This window comes from Argiope bruennichi, chromosome 9 (assembly GCF_947563725.1).
Source record: "Argiope bruennichi chromosome 9, qqArgBrue1.1, whole genome shotgun sequence".
Classification (NCBI taxonomy): Eukaryota; Metazoa; Arthropoda; class Arachnida; order Araneae; family Araneidae; genus Argiope; species Argiope bruennichi.
In genome coordinates this window covers 16370458-16384629 of record NC_079159.1, presented here as the reverse complement: position 1 = coordinate 16384629, position 14172 = coordinate 16370458, and the positions used below count along the sequence as shown (strand labels likewise).

The 14172-nt window shown below is 26.7% G+C and overlaps 1 protein-coding gene across 1 annotated transcript in view; it reads right to left on the bottom strand.

Moving 5' to 3' along the window:
• The window catches only part of LOC129985297 (membrane-associated transporter protein-like), a 47111-nt gene extending 39910 nt beyond the window's left edge, over positions 1-7201 (bottom strand). Inside the window, exon 1 of the mRNA XM_056095274.1 lies at positions 7157-7201. The gene's annotated coding sequence lies outside the window, so the exon portion shown is untranslated. The remainder of the gene's footprint in view (positions 1-7156) is intronic.
• Positions 7202-14172: the final 6971 nt, after the last annotated feature.

Here is a 14172-nt window from a genome sequence, read left to right as displayed (position 1 = left end):
CATTTTTCTGAATTAAAAGTGTTTTTTATTCATCTGAAAATTTTCGGAACATAAAATGCAATCCCAAATCTTTTTTTAATGTTTAACCACAATCTTCATCATTAATTGTGTGTAATTTCCACGAATATTCCATTGTTATTTAAGCCTAATCAGAACACAGTTTTAAGAGAAAGTCACTAAAAGTATATTTATTCTCTTAAGCCCTTCAAATATTCATTTTACTGAACAATACATTTTGCAATGCCAATTTAGTTGAAAGTAAACATTTTTTTGTTGATAGAACAATAAAAAGAGCATTTTATATTTCCTTCATTTCTTGTTTATGTCGGAATCTATCATCTCCTAATGATTTGCTATGTTCAATTAAAAAGAAACCTAGCCTTGTATGTAGAAAAAGTCTACATCATTGTATTATTTTATGATCATTCACGACTCTTTGTGATTTTACACTTAAAAAGAAATTAGCATATTTTGTTTGTACCCTCACTTAGCAATAAATTTTTGCTTTGAGAAATATTTCGATTAAATTCTCCTCATTTTGTCTTTCTCGTATACGTAATACACAAATTTACTCCTTTACACCAGATTCGATATACAAATTTTACGCTTCTAATGTAGACACCTGTCAAAGTTTGAGATAAACCAACAACGAGTTGACCGTCTGTTTGTCTGTACTTTCAAAAACATGAAAACACGATAATCCGAAAACACAAGGACTTAAATATATCAAATTTGGTATAGGATTTTGTGACGACAAGTATATTTCTGTGTCAAATGTTTGTTTCATTCGACTGAGAAAAATGTATCTAAAGCACAAATACGATTTTTGGATATTATTATCCGATGATTAATCGCCAAGGATGAGACGATAGATTCAGTAAAAATGCTTAATTCACGCCAAAAGTGAATATTTCGTAACTATTGTACGCCAATGTCATGGAACGCATTCTCAGGCCTGACAAGTTTTTTAGAAAATGTTGGAGAAAGTTTTTGGGGGACCATGCCCACTGGTTTCTTCTTCAAATTCCTCTTTAGGGAGCAACCAGTTGCATCAAATACTCTTCACACGGACTCCAATCATCATAGTATTATAAAGTCATCCGATCATCCATCAATAAATCATTCAATGATCCAATTGCTATTTCAAGAATATGCAGATATTCGTTGAATTCCTTGCCTTTCTTAGACTTTGCTTATGTTATCGATCTTCACAAAATTAAATATCAAATTCTCCTCATGCTATTGATTAATCTCTTTCTTCGTGAAGTTAACTTTTTATTTTCTCCTCTTAATGAGTACTAATCAGGGACAGGCAAAATTGACCATTTTTTTTCTCCGCTAAATAAATTTTGATTTGCCGAAAAGACGTTTCTTTACCGAGACTTTGTTACAGGAATTATACAGTTACGTTGAATGTTTTTTCTTCGAGAAGCTTTATTGCACTGAATTTTGTTCTATACCCAGCAACAACAACGGCCAGATTGAAAGAGAAGCTTTTAAAATAAATGGTTTTCTCCAGTGGGTTATAACCTAGATTAATATTTTTGGGAGGGGGCATCAATGTTCTGACTTTCGAAACCACATCAAACCTTTTTACTTTCTCATACTCAAATTAATCCGAAATTTTGATGATCTCTAAGTTTTGGACCCTCTCACCCCCTGCGAGTTCGAAGAAAGAACATTTAGAAAAATCATAAAACAGAAATGAAATTTATATTATTGAAAAGTTAAATAATTTTTGTGCAAAGAAGAGAAAGTGCTTCGAAATTACGGTGGAAAAACATACAATCTTTCTGCCCTTCATTGTGCTTCCTTTAGAAGGTATATAAATTTTTAAAATGTGCAATTAGTTCTTCTAGATGCTTAGGAACAAGTGATCCGAATTTCGTTCCATTCCATTCAGGGGCGTGTAAACGAAGAATACGACACAAACATACAATATTTCAATTATATATAGAGAGAGATTTACCACTGGAACTCAATTAAATATTAATAAATAAATATTAAATTAGCATAACAAATGTACAAATAAGATGTAATAATTTTAATTAATTTTAAATTTTGTAAAGTTAATAAAATTATTTTTTAGTTTTCCAAAAAACGAGTCATCTTATTTCCTCTATTCGATATTTTACAATTTTTAACCCTTTAACTGCCACTTTTTTTTTTTTTTTTGAAATTTTTGGGTGGATAATTTATACATATGCATAAAAAGCAGTATAATAGTATAATTGCATTCAAATTTTTTTCTTTTGAAAATGCTTGATATTTTTACAAAAATTCCAAATGGGTGTCGTTATAAAAAAAAATCAATAAAATCATTTCAATAAAAGACAAAAGACTGTGTTTACGGTTAATTATAAAAAACAGATTTTTATAAATAACAAAAAACAGATATAATAAAAGTTTATATATCTGTATACCTCTAAGCTATATGTTTATGTACGATATTTCCTTATAACGTATAAACCAAACCAAAAATATAATGTTTCAAATATACCAATTCTGTTCCGTTCAATTTACAGGCGAATTTCAAATTTGTTCGCTTGCTGTATAGAAACTAAGCACAGAACACACATTTTCTGTTACACATAATATTGACTGATAAATATGTAGAATTAAAGTAAACTGTCGGATAAGCCAAATATAAAAGATTCCCCTAAATGGGGATCGTAGCAGCGAATGGGTTAATGAAAAGCGACACAAACCGATCTTTCGTGGAAAATTATGGAAATATACGAGAAATGAAAGGCGAAAAAAAAACCCAATGATTTTATGGCATTAGGAATGAAGTTTATTTTAACACATAAACTTTGATTCTTTCGAAAAAAAGGTAATCCTAAAAAATAAAAATAGTTAAAAAGATAATTCTAATAATAAGAGTTAAAAAGGTAATCCTAAAGTTCCCATCAATTCAAATTGCGGAGAATCAGAAAATCGTATGCTTCAGATCTAACTATAAGAAGGTGTTCCACTATGAAAAAATGTTTAAGAGACAAACAGAACTCTCATCAATTTTGTTTAAATCAGATCTATTTTCAAACTACCTAAACAACTAGCCTTACATTATTTCCCGAGGCTTCTCGACCTATAAAGCGTGTTTTGTAAACAGCGTTTACTACTATCTGAAAAATCGAAATTACAGATATTTTTTTTTTACAGTTGCAAACTCAGATTTATACCTTCTATACGCGAGTATTTTTATGGTGACCTTTTTTATGTAAGAGTTACATTTAATATAATTGGGTAAAGAGCACTACGCAATGGCACATGATATAAATGTGTACTTAGTTCGGATTTTTTAGACAACTCTCATAATCTTGAACTATTTTTGATCTGGAGAGAGACATATGAGTAAACACAAACTAGTAGTAGGACAAGAGGGCCCCGTTAAAGTAATGGATAGCGCAAGAATAAATATAATTCCTCGAAAAAAAAACTGAATATATAGGGTTAAAAATTTTAAATTCAAAACGACATCGTGTGCATTTAGGGAAGTAACTTGTACCTATATTGAAGTGACTTAGCTGCATTTATTGAGACAAGTTATAATAACCCTAACGGCGAAATAAGAAAATTACAGGAAATAAAAAAATAAAATAAAGGAGATCGACCAAAGATTGTACTATCCTGTATTATCGTACAGTTTTTTTTTTTTTTTTTTTTTTTTTTTTGAGTTAAGTAACACCGAAATGAAATTCGGAATATTCGGAAATTCGGAATTCCGAAATGAATAAATAACAAAAGAAGTAAACAAAAATAATTAAAATATCTGAAAAATGCATTCGGATGAGGGAGAATACAGAAGATACATTTTTCAATTTTAAGAAACCCCTTTTTCCAGTCATGGGAAATTCATAATTTTAACCTTACAATGCAATGTGTAGCCATTTCGTTACACATTTTTATTTCCATTTATAAGCTACACATGATTGTTCTAAAGGCCAATAGTGAATATTTAGAAATACATTTTTAAAGACTTTTTGACAAACATTTGTAGAAATGACCTATACATGACAATAGCGGTACTAGAATTAGATTTAAACTGAAAACTTGGAAAATTACTAAGATGGCTATTGTATAAATAATTTTATCGATAAAAGTACTATCAAAATATGTCGTTTTTTTTTCTTTTTTGCATTGTAAAAAAATATATTGGTAAAAAGGGATTTTTATTTTTATTGCAGATTTGTCATAAAATGATTTATGTCACCGAGATATTGCTTAATCCATAATGTAATTATCTGGCACATTTTATTTTCTTAAATTCTTTTTAATCATTTTCCTCATTTATATGCAGCTATTCAAAACATAATGGCTTTTGTAAAAATAAAAATAAAAAGTCCATAAAAAATATACTATAAAAAAAATCTTGCATTCTAGGGTTAATCGCAAGTGTCTTTGCTGTTTTTACTAAAAACACCATGAAACTGTTTCTTGTGTTTTTATTATGGTACAATGTGCCTTTTCCTAATCAGACTTTTGAATTGATATCCTTTATTCTTGAGTTATTTTTTGTAACTTCCTGATTTCGCCACTAGAGGTGCAGTAACCTGTTTTAATAAATTCATTATCTTCAAATTTTCGAATTGCAAATTCAACATATTTAATCTTTTTAATGATTTTGCATAAAGAGAAATAATTGTGCATTCAAGTGTAGTTAAATAGAATTGAAATAGACAGCAAGAAAAAGATTTAGGGTCTGTTCCAATATCAAACATATCAAAACAGTTTCGCTTTTAATATTTTCTTTATTCAAGTTTTCATTTGTATTCTCATCTCAATAATTTCACTCTAATGAAATTTAGCATTCCGTTTATTGCTTTTGCCGAATAATGAGAGCGATTAAACAATAATACGAAATGCATATTTTCATGCTTATTTAAATAATAATAATAATAATAATAATAAACATTTTTTTCTTATAACATTATCTCGTATTCTCGAAGCATATTGTTTAAAATAATTAAAAATTGAGCAATTAAGAATAAATAAAACAAATGAAAACTGGAATTATTTTTGGAACAGCTGAAAAAGACAGTTGCTTATTTTTTCAAAGATTACTTTTCTACTGAAACAAAAATATCATAATGCTGTTCATTTGTTCCAACCTACAGCAGCAATGTTAAATTATTTTTACAAATTTTCTGATATGAATTTTTTGGTACTTAATTTTTTTTTTACCAGAAAGAGTATTAAATAAAATAATAAATTTATCGGAGATATCTTTAAACTTTTATTTCCTTTTAGGAAAAGATGTTTTGTCAGTTTAGTCATAGTACGACATCTTCATCGAAAGAACAACCCTTTTAGTTTATTCAATAATATTTAATTCTTTCTTATACTTTTCACCATAAGAATTTGCACTTTTTTTATTGCCTAAAAGTCTCACAAAACATTTCTACAACCGAAATCAGTTTCCATTTGTCATTTTAACGATTTTAATGTAATCTTACTTAGAATGTAAGTAAAGTAGAATCTGCTATTATGATTTTTTTTTAAATTTCTCCTTATTTTACATTTTATTAAAAAAAATCTTAAATTAAAGCAACGTTGGAAGACCTATTTTGCTTTCCATTTCATTTTAGCGGGTTTTTCTTCCAACGACGAAACATTTTGAAGAAATGAGTTTGCTTTCAAAGAAAGCAAAAATCTTACTATTTTGAAAGCTTTTTTGCTTAACATAGCTTGACGAAAATTGATAAAATTTAAAATATCTATATTATTATTGATTCAATAATTCTGCATCATTTAAAAGTAGCTGATTTATATATATACAGGATATTCCCTTATATCAGGGTCCAACAGCTAATTTCTACACTTTTAGTAATAGGCGTGTACATCTAAAAGGGTGTAAACGAGATAAATAGTTATAATTTAAGTAATTTGAATCAACAAATATTCTTATTAATTACGAATTTTAAAGTTTTATACCATGCTACCTCTATCTTGGTAGCAAACATTCAAACAAATTTTATATGATTCAGAAGCATTGAATTGAATAATCCTCCGGTATATTGCATAAATTATTTTAAAAAAAAATATTTAGTAGTCCATGTAAGATTTCGATAGGGAAATTTCTATCAACAATACTCATATTTTTAAATAAACGTATTTGGTTTCAATAATAAAAAAAAAACTTTTTGTGTTAGTTGAAGTTTAATCACTGTCCTTTGCAAATTAAAAGTTCAAATTTAAAGGAAGATGACAGAAAATTAGAAAAAATCATAGTATGAATGAATAGAATGATATAATGTTTCCAAAATAATACGAGTTATATATCTATCGAAATTTGAAGCTTAAAAACATTTCTCCGAGGAAACAATTAAGAGACCAAGTTGCATAATATATTTAATTAAAATATTTTATGACAGTAATCTTGGAAAACCAGCTAGTTGCCAAAGGTTGTTAGTAATATAATTAAGAAAGGACTTTTTAAAAGCTATTGCAATGCATAAATTTGAATTAAGGTCTGGGATTTCCCAAAATAATACGAAAAGCATTTTAAGTGGATTCAAATCTCTATTCAAAACCATAGTAGCATCAGAATGTTTTATACTTGATCCATCCATTTTTATTTGATTTTTAAAAAGTTTTTCTTAATTATATGACAAAGATAGTATTCATATTACCGCGACGAGACTATAAATCTAATGCCTAAAACGATAAAAAATATTCTTGGACAGATACTATAAAATTATTTTAAATTAAAGAAAAATAGTGGGCAAAAATAAAATTGGCATCACTAAAAGATTTTTTTAAAAACGTTTTAAGTGGTATAAAAGCGATTTTTGTACACCAATATGCCATGAAAATATTGACGAAAAACCGAAAAATTTTGATGAACATTTAATTAAAAATCTAAGTAAAACTTCGCTTAGATTTTAAAACTTGTATACTATTCCAAAAAACAAATGGATACCCTATGGAGTGTTATGAATAAATTTTTTTATCTTTCAAATCATGGGATTCATTTAACAATTTACACATAGAATGCCAGCCTATGGACATTATCATGTCAAAATAATTAAATGCAGTTTAAATATCTCATCCCACTCAAAAACCATTTTTACGTTTACACTCACGCGTAATAATAAATTCAGAATGAGCAATTCTGTAAATCCAATCATATTAATGAAAACTAATCAAATCTTACCTGCTAAAAAAGGAAAATCATCATGTAATTTACCCTCCTTCTTGGCCTTTGATTTTTCTGCACTGAAAGTGCCAACGGCCAGCGGCTCGGAAAAGCTGAAGAAGCCATAGAAGCTTTCAAAGAAAGAAAAGCAAAGAAATCGAAGGTTATTAACATGCGTCTTTTGGGTTCATTTTAGTGCGATCTTTACTTCGATACGTTAGATGAACCCTTCGCTCGATAATAAAGGAATCTTGTGAGAAGATACAGTGAGGCTAGTTCATACAGCTGCAAAGTTCATGTCAGAGAGTAAAAAAAATTTCTCATACATGTTTTTTAAAATGTTTTGTGTTAGATTGAAATATTTTAGTTTTACTTTCTTTAACTTCATAAGTATACTCTTTTCAGTAAAAAATAAAGTAAATACTACTAATAATAAAGATGAAGGCGCGTGTATGTGTGTGTTGGCGTTCTACGTACCGGACATTTAACCTAAAGCTACGAAATTTGGTACATATATAGTACCTTGAAAGATAAAAATATCATTTAGGAGCAATCTTTTTGAAATTTCATTTAGAATTTTTATTAATTAAAAATTAAGCTAATTTTTGGTATTTTTCCATGATAACTTCGAAAAATATTAAAACAGAAAAAGGAATTTCATACTGTTCCAAGATTTAAAAAAATATCAATTGAATAGATGTTATTTGGTATAAATACCATATACCTAATTTCATCCGTCTAGCTCAAAACGTTGTTGAATTATTTTTTGCCACAGACAGACAGAAAGAAAGACGGACATTTTCTAAAAGTGTATGTTTCGAATTTAGGGTAGACTAAAACACGAAGATTCGTCACAATTTCGAATTCGATTTTTTTAACGACTACGCTTCTTTTTCTATACTATGTATGCAAGAGAAAGCAAAAAGTGAAATTAAAGTTTTGAAGATGCATGAACATACATTTACGTTTTCGACGGCGTTATGTCATGAGTCTTGCCTAAATTGGTTTGCTCCTTGCCTATGTACACAAGGAAAGGAGCATGTAAAAAACAATTAAAATTCATTGACATGTAATTATTGCAAAGCGATTCACCGGAAATTGAATATATCCTATATCTTCAGCGAACTAGTTGATCACCAGATGCGACTAGTTTTTAATATTATGAAATGTTGAAATCAATTCTTCTCGAAGTGGCTACTAATTGGCACCAACAGAATCGATATTTAAATAATAGCGTTTTTATCCAATCAAATATTAATTAATGACACGCATAGAAACAAAATTTAATTAAATTTATCAATTAGTTGATAATTAATTCTAAAAAATATTAATTGAATCGAATAATTGAATAAACATATGGGTCTCTTTCGTGTTTATGAGTTAATAGTTTTTTTTTTTATATTTAACTCTAAATCATAATGGAGAGAATAGAATAAATATATTGATCTCTTTAGTATTTTCTGAGTTAACAATAAAAAACAAAATTTTATTTATTTATTTCACTATGTTTTTGATTTACCACATTCACAATCATATGAACAAACAGACCGTCAAACCCTTGTTTATATCTACAAATTAAGTGAAAAATTTGATACATATCAGCAATTTTGATAATAATATCTGTTCGACAAGTTTCTTCCATTTATTTCGTTGCATTTTAGTTCTTGGGTTTACATTTGAATGGGCAGATAGGTTTCCAATGGAAAGATTTTATTTAAAACTTGGTGTAAATCTACAATTCTGATACCAATGTAGTATATACTAAGTAACTATTTAACTTGTTTTGCTTTTCGAATTATTAGATTCACAAACTGCTAATTAAGTTTAATTCATTTCTTTGCTTTTATAATAAGTTAAGTCTAAAACATGGACATTTATTTCATTAACGTTTTGATGTCAAATTTTTGGGGGATTAAAATGTTTTTTCTTTGTTTATTTCATATATGAAGAAATAAGAACGGAGATTTTCCACCATCGGCTTAATGATATAAAACCAAGTATAGTCCATGCATAAAACCAAGTAAATAGCACTAGAGATTTGATACTGTTTTCTCAGTTATTTTAGGACACTCTTAAAATAAGACATTGAAAAAAAATATTGTTAAATTTATTAGATGGCATCAATTTAACTTTTATTATCTGATTAGCTGCTTTTGGCGACCAGCGGATTCGCAAAGAATACTGGAAGTGTCTTATTTCAATTGAATCTCTATTGCATAACACGATGTTCATAATTAAATTAAGTTTAAATATTTTTAAACATCAAAATGGAAGCGACATTAAAACAATGTTATTTTAATAACCTTATTCTTGTTCTATTTATTGTCGCACAGAAATCTTCCTAATGGAATCAAGTCTCGTCTACATTTTAATTAAATAAAATTCAAACAATAAATTCAAAAATATCTCTCCAATTTGCACATTATCATCCTATATCTGCTCTAAGCTTGGTATTTCTGTCCTATAGAGCGCTAATACTCATTATTAATAAAGATAATGGAATTTTAAACTTATTTAGACAATAGATCGTTAAGAACAAATACATTTACTATTGAATTAATCTGTGTATAATTAACAGAACACTAGAGGAGGTTTCAGATTCGAACGATAAAACGAAAATTCTAGATATAAAAAATAAACAAGACAGGAAACTCAGCAATGAGTAGCAGGAAAGCACAGTAAACTCCTATTTTCTGTGTCCAACACACAGTGATTACTAACCAATTATAAGTTGCAACTAATGCAATTTAGTAAATTATCACAGTTTACACAGTTTTATCAGTTCATTCTTGTATATGCAGTTTTGTTAAATGTTTCTATGAAAATGAAATAACGATTGTTATAAATACGATCATTGTTAATATCTGTAATAATTACTATAACAACGACCATTAATAATACATATAATTGTTCCAATGTTTATCAGGCATTTAAATTTAAACCATTTTCTACGTGAGATATTCATTTTGTTAACACTTCTTCTAATACTTTTTTAATAAGGAGTTTTTCGATAGATAGCAATATCAGATTCGAAATTTCTATATTTCTATATTTAAGATAGTATTTCTAAAAAACACATCAAACTAAGGACAAAAATAATTAAATCCACTAATAGTAAACAGCTATGGAAAATGTTACCGTAGAACTTGGTATTAAACTAAGATTAGAACCTATTACATTCGCTCTTAAAAAGACGAGTATTGATGCTTATGTTATAACTTCATCACCTTGTGTAAACTTTGTCTGCCTTTGATATAAAAAACAATACTGCTTGAAAACAAAATTAGTTTTATTTTTTTTTTCTTTTCGAAATCATAGATAAAAACAATTCCGAATTCTTTCATTGCAAAATAATGAATTTATTTATACTTAATTTATAAATGTGATGTTTTTCACGTTGATTATCTATTATATCTATCTAATACTTAATCTATTATCTATTATTCTGCCGTTCAATTTTATCCAATTTTCAGTTTTCTAACAATTTTAGAAGCAATGAAAAATATATTATTTAAAAATCTTTGGAAATATTAATAGTGTACAAGGTTGGATTCTAAATATAAGAGATTTTTCTTAAAGATATTTTTTAGTTATTTTTTTAAATAAAAATGGAACCAATAGTTTTTTTTAATGTATCCTATATTATATCTTGCAAACATATTGGGATTCGTTTTGGGTATACCATTTGTAGCAAATTTCAGTAAGTGTGATATTTTCATTCAGTCAGCAACAATACTCATTATTCTCTGCGCAGCTGCTCTAAGTACTTTGTGTTTACTCATCATGCTAGCAAATAAATAATAAACGAATATATGAAAAATAAAATATTGCCAAACGATCATTTAAACTTCGAACAGCTTAACATGGTTGCTATAACGACAAATATTAAAATCTTCTGCTGTTATTAGAAATGTTGCTCCAATCAAAATTATTTTCATATCTAATATTTTTTTTAAATAAAAATTACTTTTATATAAAATATTTTGCTATACAAATTTTTTTTAATAACTGAAAGGATTTTTAAAAAATTAAATTAAGGAATAAATTGAACCAGATAATTTTTAAAAATCGCCGATGTCTAACTAATTTATGAATATTTGTTTTATAAATACTTCAAATTTTGCTTGCAAATACTGAAATATAAGAAAAGTTTTAATGAATATTTTACGACAATTAATTAAATATTTCATCTTGGTTAGTAAAAAAAACATGAAAATAAATCAAACCAATAGTTGTTATTTTTATAAATTGTTAATAGTCTGCTTTTAAAGTTTTCTTTTAATACTCTTCCAAAATTCTTTATTTTAATATGTTCTAGCAAGATTTTTTCGTACGTATTATTGTCCTTCAAGAATTAAAATTTTTTAATTGTTTTTATATTGTTTTTTTAATTAAATGAATTAGAATTGTTTCAAAACCTATAAAATTACTACCAAAATTACCCTTTAAAATATAAAACAGAAATATCAAAAAATAAAATACACCGAAGTTTATATAAATTTTGTTATTTCAATATCGTCTCCGCCCGTTATTTATTTAAATTTTGAAAGAAAATTAAAGAAAAAAATTGTATGAAAAAATTAAATTGCTATCAATGTAAAGGTATAATTTTAGATGTTTAAGATTGTATAAAAAGTATTGCTTATGGAATAATTTGCTCCGAAATAATTGATGAAAATGGGCAAAATTCCGGTTATTTCCTGACTAATTAAAAATTTTACTAATTTTTTTTCTTTGCATAATCGGCGGTCTCCTTTATCTTGTCTTAAATAATAAGTGTGTAAAGTTTGAGTGAATTTGACCCCTTTTAAGAGGAGATATGGAACATACATATAAACATACATAACCACAATGACTATTATGCATATAAAGATTTATCCTCGTAATAGTTACTTTCAAAATCTGACTAGCCTAGGTGTTTACTTGTACTTCGAACAATACTTTTATAATTCAAAATCTCTGTTGATAAAGCGCCTAGTTCATTTAATCTGATTTGAATAAGAAATGTTACAGCAGAATAAAAGCACTATAACGAACAACGAAAACGATTTACGTAATATTTTGTTTTTATTTATATTATCTTTAAGATCTTAGATTAAAACATGCCATCTCCTTTTATTTTTGCCTTTATTTTTAGAAATGGTGAAAAAAAATTTAAAAAATCGATGAATTAGACTAGAAAAGATGAAATTTACTAGATGAAAAGATGAATTTTACTAGAAAAGTTCAGAATTCCAATTTTATATATATAAAAAATCATACTGAGTATAAATATTACATAAGAAAATGTCCATTTCATAACTATTATCTCATGATCCTCTTATTTTCTTTAATAGATTAATTATGTTACTTTTTGAAAATATAAATTGAAAAGTATTTTAAAGAAACAGATACAGAACAAGTTAGATGGAAAATTGAAGTGCGAATCTTTTTAAAATATTCTACTTTCTGCTTATTTAGACAAATAAATGATAACTAATATGTTCAAAAAATATTGATAACACCAAACAAAGAATTTTCAACAAGACTTTTTTTTCCAACATAGTTCACCGATTTATCTTAATTTATTGTTTTTCATTTCAAAAGTAATAAAAGAATAATCAACATCTCTTTATTTTAACATTTTTTAAAACGGTGGAAAGTTATTAATGATTCCGAATTTAATACATCTAAGCAAACTTTTAATTATAGGGAATTTTAAAATCTTATTTTTAAACTAAGCTGCAAATGAACGATAGCGGCCAATAATTTTTGTAGCAAAGAAAAGTAAAATACACAAAAATGCTAGAAAAGTTTCAGATACTACTTAACAAGATTATCAGGTTACTAAGGGTTTTAAATTCAATAAATTTAAAAGAGTGGTTTTGAATATTTAAATTTTAAAGCTCATCTTTGACATGATAGCGTTTAAGGCTTTCAAAATATCTGTAATTTGTGAAAAAAAAACTTTAAAACTACTGGGTAGATCATCGGATTTAGAACTATCATTGAGGTTCGTATTTGGCTTTTGTTACTTTTTGAATAGTACGGGTTCACGGCTAAAAGATTTTTTTTCAAAAACTTTAATTACAATCAATTGAAAAAATCAAAATCTATCAAACTTTTAACTATTCTCTACTATAATTTCAGAGCATACTATTTTACAAAAGCAATTTTTACACGATTTTAAAATTTTTAAAAAATGAGGTTTCCATTGATACGAATTTTATATCCCCGCAATTTTTCACTAATAATTGTGAATTTTTGAAATAATTTTTAAGAATATTTTATAACCATACATTTCATTGCTTTATTTACTGGATTTATAATCCTGCGTGTTACTCATATATTAAATATATATTTTGTACGCACATTATCAAAACTGTATTAATATGAGTAAATTTTAAAAATAAAATAAAGACGTACGAATCAAACACATGGATTAGAGTTTTCCATCGAATTTTTTTATAGACTCATCTACGTAAAAATAGAAGTCAGCAATTATTTGCAACGAAATTAGACAAACTTATTATACTAATTAATATTGCAACTCATAACAATATTTTATTTCAAAATTTAAAACAAAGAAAAAAATTACCTATCAAGAAGAAGTTTTTCCTTTAAGAATTATTTTTCTCAATTCACATGGGGTAGAACATTTTACATCAATACATGAATAGAGCGATGCTTTTATGCTACTATTTCATTCTAGCCTTTATGACGTCATGGTCAAAGAGCATGTAGACCAATCATAGTTCAGGGGCAAAATAAATATTACTAAAGGGTTCTATTGCTATCGCTTAATCGATATCCGATTATAGGAAAACTCAATAAGATATAATCGACTTTTAATTTTTTTAAAGAATATATTAAAATACAAATAAGAATTCAACAAAAAAAAAATCAATAGAAATTCCAAATTCCATTATTATTAATTCATAATAAAAGATTATATACCCCATTTCCATGAGAACATCTTAAATACGCACATGTTTCAATTTAAAATTGTACTTTCAATTTGGGATTTAGTTATTTTAATTTCAATTGATTATTTT